The sequence below is a fragment of the Eptatretus burgeri genome, chromosome 2 (assembly GCF_056783735.1).
Source record: "Eptatretus burgeri isolate ZD-2024b chromosome 2, Ebu_testis_v1, whole genome shotgun sequence".
NCBI classification, from domain to species: domain Eukaryota; kingdom Metazoa; phylum Chordata; class Myxini; order Myxiniformes; family Myxinidae; genus Eptatretus; species Eptatretus burgeri.
This window is the reverse complement of record NC_140962.1, coordinates 45,931,617-45,939,673: the sequence shown is the minus strand read 5'-3', so window position 1 is coordinate 45,939,673 and position 8,057 is coordinate 45,931,617. Positions and strand designations below refer to the sequence as shown.

General features: G+C 43.7%; 1 protein-coding gene and 1 pseudogene across 1 annotated transcript in view; both read right to left on the bottom strand.

Annotated features, from left to right (window-relative positions):
• LOC147031964 (uncharacterized) overlaps positions 1 to 7,186 on the bottom strand; it is an 8,177-nt pseudogene extending 991 nt beyond the window's left edge.
• The window catches only part of LOC147031963 (uncharacterized), a 230,344-nt gene that overhangs the window by 71,513 nt on the left and 150,774 nt on the right, over positions 1 to 8,057 (bottom strand). The gene's annotated exons all lie outside the window — the stretch shown is intronic.

Here is an 8,057-nt window from a genome sequence, read left to right as displayed (position 1 = left end):
AGCATTTGCCAGGCGAAAGACAGAATGATCCTCAAACCACCCCCCCCAAAAAAAACCTACCTTACTCACTATATTCCTTCTTTTGGAAAAAAATAAATTGCAATGTAACCAAGTGTGAAAATTCAACCAGTGATTGTTTTTTTTCCAAAATTCCTCCTTTCCTGTGGTCTGAGAAACAAGCTTTACTTTTGAGAAGTAGCTAATGTATTTTGCTTTTGTTGTGAAAATGATGACCTTTATAGACAGGGAGCTAGGCCCGGTTTAATAATACAATCGGGAACAAAGTTCTCAATGGTGTCGTTCAATTTTACCATCAGTCCAAAGCTTGAAAATCTCATTCTTAAGTTTTGCCAGATCAGTCCCGTGCCCTTGGCACTAAATTGAAGTGGTACTCTATTACCAATATGTTTAGATTTTTGAGTCGAGGCATCAAAGTCGTATTCTCAGATTTTCCCATCCTTTTGAGGAATGGAAACAGGACTTAAGAATGAAGAGATCAGACTAATTAGCACAAGAATGACATTAATTATTGACAACTGTACCTTTAATTAGAAAATCTAGAGCGGTAGACCCAGTCACTTCGCTGATGGGAATACCAATATTAGCATAATTGCTGAAAAAAAACCGGTTGTTGTTGTTGCCTAACATGCCTGGGGTCCATATTAGGCATGGGCCATGCCAGGAAACAAACTCTCCTCAAGCATGAATGTGCAGCATGTTATATGCTACGTGTATATGTGTGTATTGCTATGTTGCGCTGGGAAGACAATTGTTGGACAGACGCAAGCACGCCAAGACCAGGCTTTTTAAAATATTAGATGAATACAAACACAGAAATTGTCAGAAACAAAAGCTGACCATATATGTAACAAGAACTAGCAACTTAAGAATTAAAATTAATGAGACCAAGGATCTTAATAATATTATTAGAGTAATTGGCAGTGGCCAAACATGACCACTTCCACTTTAATGGAAGTAAGGAGAACAAATTTGAAATGTACATGCATGAGATATACTTGACACATGCACTCTGAATGCGTCACTCAAATATCACACTAATTAGCATAACAATGATATTAATGTGTTAATTACACCTTTAATTCGACTAATGAGTACAAACATGAAAGTTGTCACAAATAAAAGCTGACCATACATGTCTTAAGAATCAGATACTTAAGAACGAAAATAAATCAAAGAGTCTTTAGAATCCTGTTAAAGTAATTGGCAGGGGCTGTAATGAAATGTATCAAGCTGTAAACATGTTAGGTAACATGTCTGCAAATGTTTCAATGAAACTACAGAAAATGGATGTAGGTAGGCTGCATTGTATGAACATCTGAAGTTTTGTCGATAGGCAGTCATCTTCATCGACCAATGATCGAGATATGTGATCATCACTGTCGCGATCACCATCATTCTCCATTTCTTCATCGAGCTTGAGCTTTTCAGGGAGCTGCGAACTCTCAAACCAGACAATATTGTACAAACCATCTAATAGCTCCCAACCCTCTTCTGGAGATTGATCTATTTGTTGTTCATCCATTTGTTGCTCCATGGTGGTAAACTGCTGTCAGCGATCTCCTTCAATTTGCCGAGTGGATGTTTGGGTTTCTTGGATGGGCATTCGGCCTTATCAAAGGCAAGAAACCGAGCACGATTCAATGAGGTCTCATTCCTGAAACCATACATGCTACAGGTGAATGTCTCAATGGCATCCAGTGTAGTTTAATCGACTTTCTTCTCACAGGCCAAAATAGTAAATGCCTCCTTGAATTGCTCAATCACCTCCAGACACGTTGCTGGTCGAACTTTCCTCATCCTAATGAAAGCTGATATGTGTTCACACCCGGTGAAGGCATGGAAGGAGGGTGGTGCACATACTTTGTCCTATTTTCTCTGCAATAGAAGAAATATCCACATAACTCCTTTTTTCTCCGAAATCCACGTCCATCCGAATTTTGGCCTGATATTTATGGTAGTGGAAAAGGAGTATAAAAACAATATCGGTCTCTGAAGATCTCATAACAACATTGCCAATAAATTCTGGAGCTGTCGTGATTTCCTTGATGTAGACACACAAGTGTGTATCTGGTTCATGATGGTTGCTTGATAGGGCCTTGACCTCTTCTGTGATGACATGATTGTTTATTGAACTAATCCGGACACAATTTGTCATTGTAGCCGATGAAAACCTTGCGATTTGAGATAATGGCTCCATACTCACATTTTGCCGACTGTCTTGATAAGAAGTCGGGCAGTTGATGCTGAAAACGACGGAGACTTTAAGGCATCGTACAGTTTTGGATGACCTTGTTCTGGGCTCGTGATGGAGTAGACTCCATGTCATCGGTGCCTCTCTTCTCCTGTTCTACATCCTTGATTAATGGAGTGGCATAGGTATTGAATACCATGTCAATGTGCCAATGACATAGAGCATTGATCTGGATCAAGATGCAATGAGCAAGGCCACCAATGTAGCTGTAAGGTATATTCAGAGCTAATGAATATCAGCTAATGAATACAATAAGAGATTGCCATCAATATTGCAGGCATCAACCGTTGATGGCTCCCTAGACTCGACTTGATCTTCCAAGTATCAAAGAAGTTTACTCTTTGCTGTTTTGGCCATGGTTCCATCTGTGCAGCATAGGGACAATGGCACAGGAGTAAGCGGGAAGGATAGCAAGTACTGGAGAACGATTTTCTGTTTCTGTACCAAGATGACGAGCCTTCCCAGTAAGTCGCCTGTGCATTTCAACTCGGTGACTTTCTTGTTTGTTGCCTGTATTTTTGACACCATCACGCTCAAAATGGAAGATAATGTTTGTCTTGATTGGTTGCTCAAAGTGGGCAGTATCCTGTACACAGGCCTCCATGAATTCAGCAAACTGCTTCCTCTCCCTCCTGGCAGAATGAAAGGATGTGCTGCTTCACAGCCATGCTGGATGCTTTACTTGTATGGATATTGTACAGTGAACCTGTGAGTACAGTGATATTCAGAACCTCTGAATAGATTGCATGAGTTTTTCATGGCACAGATTATCTTCTCCAAGTCACCATTGTGTCTTCTAATCCTTGCTGGGTGCAATTCGGCTGCACCAATAACAGGTGTGCTCATGCCTGCCGTTTCATTCACGGTGATGACCAATGATGCTCTGAGCCACATTATCAGCATCTATCGCAGACGTGCATTGTAATTGTTTGTGGCTGCTGAAATTCCTGTCAATGTCGATGCAGCATCAGCATTTACTGTTTGTTCAAGTGCGAAATCGACGGGGCATCTGGAAAAGTCATTTTCGCTCCTCACGGTGAAAGCGCCCTTCTCGAGGAGAGCCCAAATATCGGAATGGGTGCTATCCATATCCTGTAGATTTGCAACATATCTGGTGAGACATCATGCATAGTTCATATGGTTGGAAATAAAGAACAGTCCAACGATTCTCGACAAAGCATCCACAAATAGTCCAGATGCCTCGATCAAACATATGGTAGTCATGGATGTAGTAGACATACGTTATCCAGAATTACGCACTCACCGTGTTCACCCATCTCTGTTTTCTTTATGTACTCACCAGAGAACCTTGTCCACTATTGGATTGTCCATAACCTCCCATGTCGTGTCATCATTACCAGACAAAAAGATCTGTAGCGCTGCCATTGCCTTTTCATCCAACTCAGTCATTGTCAGGAAGGAACGAAAATAGGAGACTTGAAACAAGGGCTAGGAGCTCATGCAACCGTCTGCATCTATGAAAGTGAGTGCCAGATAGAAAACCATGCAGACTCGGCTACTAATACACCACATTCTGTCAGAATTTCCGGACCTCCAGAAGCAACTACAAACTTTGCGATTGCTTTGAAGAAAGCCATCTGTATATGGAAGGTACGAAACAGAATGAAAATATCATCGTACACTCTACAGACTGAATTTGCAAAGCTGGCTTTGTGATGTTCAGATCATAAGACAATTTCATATCGTTGATTGAATTATTTAGCACACTGCTGTGCAATATGGAGTGTCTCGACCACGACATCAAAATTTGTTGGTGGCTGTTGTAAACTTGTCATGTTAAGTGGTTATTGTAGTATTGAGCATTGAATTCAGACGACATTGGTATGTTTTCTGACCACACTGCATGACATATTGTTGTGGTGCCAGGTTTGGGGGCGAGGAACGACCGCTAGATGGAGCAGTTGGGCCGTCTCCCACCGAACACCTGGAATTGAAGGTCGTCACTCCGGATAACTCCGAAGTCGACAGGTTGCTTAATGGACCGTGGACACCAATATTTCGACCGCACGGTTAGGGGCTTTTTGTCTGATTCCAATTTACCTAATTAGCCACGCGGTCTAGCTACCGGGGAAGCCACACCCTCGGCCAGCTTTGTCCGAACCGAGTCGCTGTTACCGACTCGGATCCGGCGTAACCGAGCGGGAATTACCAAAGCCACGCCGGTCCAAATAACAATCTACAGCACAATCGGCCTCACTACAACTCAAATCCGAACCATGCTAGGCCAATAAGAGAAAGCACAGAAAACGAGCTGGTACATTTAACACGGGGTTTATTCACAATAATCAATAAGGGAGACACAGAGCAGAGTTAATCCTACTAAATTGCAATGTACAATAAGCAAGGCACTTCTGCAATTCTATGTATAAGACTGGCCACAGACAGACACACACACACCCAAAAAGAAATGGAGCCAACTGGCCTTTATTTGGACCCTCCAGCCACCGAGGATAGGCAAGCTGGGGGTTAGAGTTTGGTCGGGTACCTGGCCGCCTCGTGCGGTCTGGCCGACCTGCACTTGTGAGCTCGGAGTCCGTTAAAGGGATCGGGGTCCCCAGCTCGAGCGCTCCACACGAACCACAATCCAATGAGCGCACACGAACCACCACGGTGGTACTCAAACCCACAGCCAGAATCCAGCGAGCAACCAGGACCAGCCACCAATGAACGACGACCAGGGAACGAAGACGGGAACCAAGATCACCAAGGCACGACCGAAAAGGATCCCCACTCCTTGTCTTGGAGCGCCTCCGATTCTTTTTATCCCCCCCCCTCCTCATGCGGGGTGGAGGGATCCGTTTCTCTGGTAACTCGCCTCTGGATTGGACGAGGGGTTTCGGGTGTCATGGTGGCCAGCCGTGATTGGAGGAGGGGCGTGTCAGCGTCTCCGTGCTCCTCTCCTGAGAAAGGCTCTTTTGCCTTCCCCAGTGTCGACAGGGGAGACATTCTTTTTTGATGGGACGGAGTCAGAGCTCCGAGGCGAGGGGGCTCTGCCCATGTCCGTAGTCAGAAACATGTGCGTTATGGCGCCGTGGTGTGAAGTGAAGGTTGGGCGGGTGAAGCGCTTGTTTGCCCGCAGAGTGGGAGGAGGAGTGAAGTGAGGGTTTTGTTGGCGTTGGCAGATTTAAAGATGTAAAAAAATCTGACTGTAAAAGAAACCCGCAGCGCACACATGAAATTAACCCATTAAACATAGGGGAGGAAGTCTAACTATCCACATATACTTAACAAAATAACTGAACGATGGGACTGCTGACTGTCTGTGTGCAAAAGGCTTCCAAATTTGTAACAATATCATCCATAATAAATCCCTATTTTGACTTGTTACGTAGTGATGAGGGGACTCTTCTGCATCACGACAATCTGGAAGACGATCCATGTGTAGCTTCTTGTTGTATGGTGTCAGTATAGAATAAGCAGCATCCAGCTTCCTCTTTTAGCTCCTGCTGGAGTTTGATGGCCATGGCAGTTGTAATGGTTCCTTGCTGACTACTTCCTGTGAGGGGTCCTCGATTTGATACAACATTCCCATTGTGTCGTGCAAGCCATCAGCCCCTGATGAATTACAGCAAAATTTGATGAGTTGTCGAATACCAGGCCCATTGCTACATTTATTTGAGTTCCATCAGAACATGAGATATCAGCCGTTTGTTTGGAGAGAGCCACCTCAGTTTAAAATTCTTCTTCGCAGTAGTAGTTGATACGATGCCCAAGCCTATTCAAAATTGTGACCAGCTTTCTACTTTCTGTCATGGACTTGACTCCCATCTTGTGGGCGATGTGCTTTTGAGGTCAAATTTCATTGTTGGACACAATGAAGAGACCATCCTGGTTAGCGGAGTCTGCTCGACGGTGAATCTCATCGCTGTGCTTGGATGAGCAGAGTCCACCAAAGCCAAAGAGGACCCTGAAGAAGGTTTTCGCAATGTCTGGTGGGGATGCTTCACCCTTTTTGAGCTTTGACGATGTTATCGGATCAGTTGACAAACACTCTGAATTTACTTTCTTCAGACATTTTCTCATTCGTAGAGCTGCCTGTGACGAGACTCCTTCTGTTGAGGACGTGCAACAAAATTCCACTCCAACAACCTCATCCGTTAGTCGTGTATTGTACATGATTACTCCTGTCTTTTTAGCATTTGTCGAGTGCATTTTGAGTTCCTCACCAAAGTGGGTCGGCAAAAGGTGGCCAAGATACTGGTATGTCGAAACAGGCGTTTCATTTGACTCTACACACAAGTCAGTATATCTAGAGTAGGTGGATGTTAACAGCTCTGAGCGATTCTCCTGAATAACTGACTTTTGTACATGATTAAAGGTTTCTTACAATGCAGTCTTTGCAAATTCTGGTTTGCTACAGGTGAACCTCTCAGCTTTTCTCAAATTTTCTCTTACATGAATGGTGATATTTCATCTCCTTTGCTATAAAATCCACGGTTGCTATCTCTGCTAACATAGTGTCATCCTGAAGACACGTGGCGGCATTTCTGTCCCCGGCTTCAAGGGTTTCACACAATCTTAGTTTCGACTTTGCTATTTCTTCCCTTTTGAAGTTTATTCTTCCCACATAAGTGACATTCTTGAGGAAAAATACTGACACCCTTCTGTGCACCTGAACTTCTGGACGATCTTAGCATCTTCGTCTGATCTTTTTTTTTGACTTTGAGTTTGATTTATCAGTCGTTATGCTTACTTTGGGTTCACGAGAGACTGCCGTGAAGTTTTTGTAGCAAAGCACATGATATCCGAACCAATCAGATGCATCAACTGGAAGTGACCTTATGATTTCATAGTACTTCGAATTCTCAAAGTGCTTTTTTGATTGTCTAACTGACGAAGCTTTCTGAATTGACACCCATATACGATCATTCAATGGTAACAATGATCCAGTGGATTTACTCCCGTGTATGATGCAGACGGATGGCTGGTTGGATGTCGAAGGAACAGGCTCCATTGCTGATCCGTGATCTTTTCGATCCTCCTGATGGCAATCATCAATGCGTTGCATATCCCCTTCTTCTGCGACAGCGGTTGATGCCATGCCTGAAAACAAATGTATAAAATATCAAATGATGACCGAAAGTAAATTTGTATCACCATCTCTACCTATGCAATGACACTTGAAGTGATTGAAAGTGGATCTTGACTCAATGATTTAAAGAATGCAAGATCCAATCATGTGCGTTGGAGGCACTAAGAAAATGAAAGAAAGTGATTGAAGTGGGATTTGATGAAAAACCAAATTGGAAAATGCGCTCACCTTCATTGTTCGATGACATATTGGCAGAGGTTTTCACCAGACTATAATCAACAACATACTTCGTCATTGCATGACATGATGGATGGAAAATATCAAATTTGCTGACTTGATACTTCACCACACCCTTACAGGCAGATGAATGCACATATGATTTCATAGGCCACAAGATATGCCTGGTGTTGGCTTAATGGTTAGGGTGGTGAGCTTGAGATCTTGTAATTCTGAGTTCAAATCCCCCTTCGTTGTTGAATTAATACCAGGTGGGGTTGACTCTGCCTGTCATCCTTCCGAGGTCGGCAAAATGAGTGCCAGCAAGCTGTTATCCTGTGTCGGAATGGCGAGCCGTCCAGGATTGTGCCCAATAGCCAAGGAGACTGCTTCGGCAGCACCAACTCTCTGCACAGAGAATGGTCCCAATGGATGAATGGATAGGCCACAAAATGGCACAACGTGACCCTGAAGAGGAGGAAGGTCACGCCCTTTATCTCATTTCAAAGGTTGACG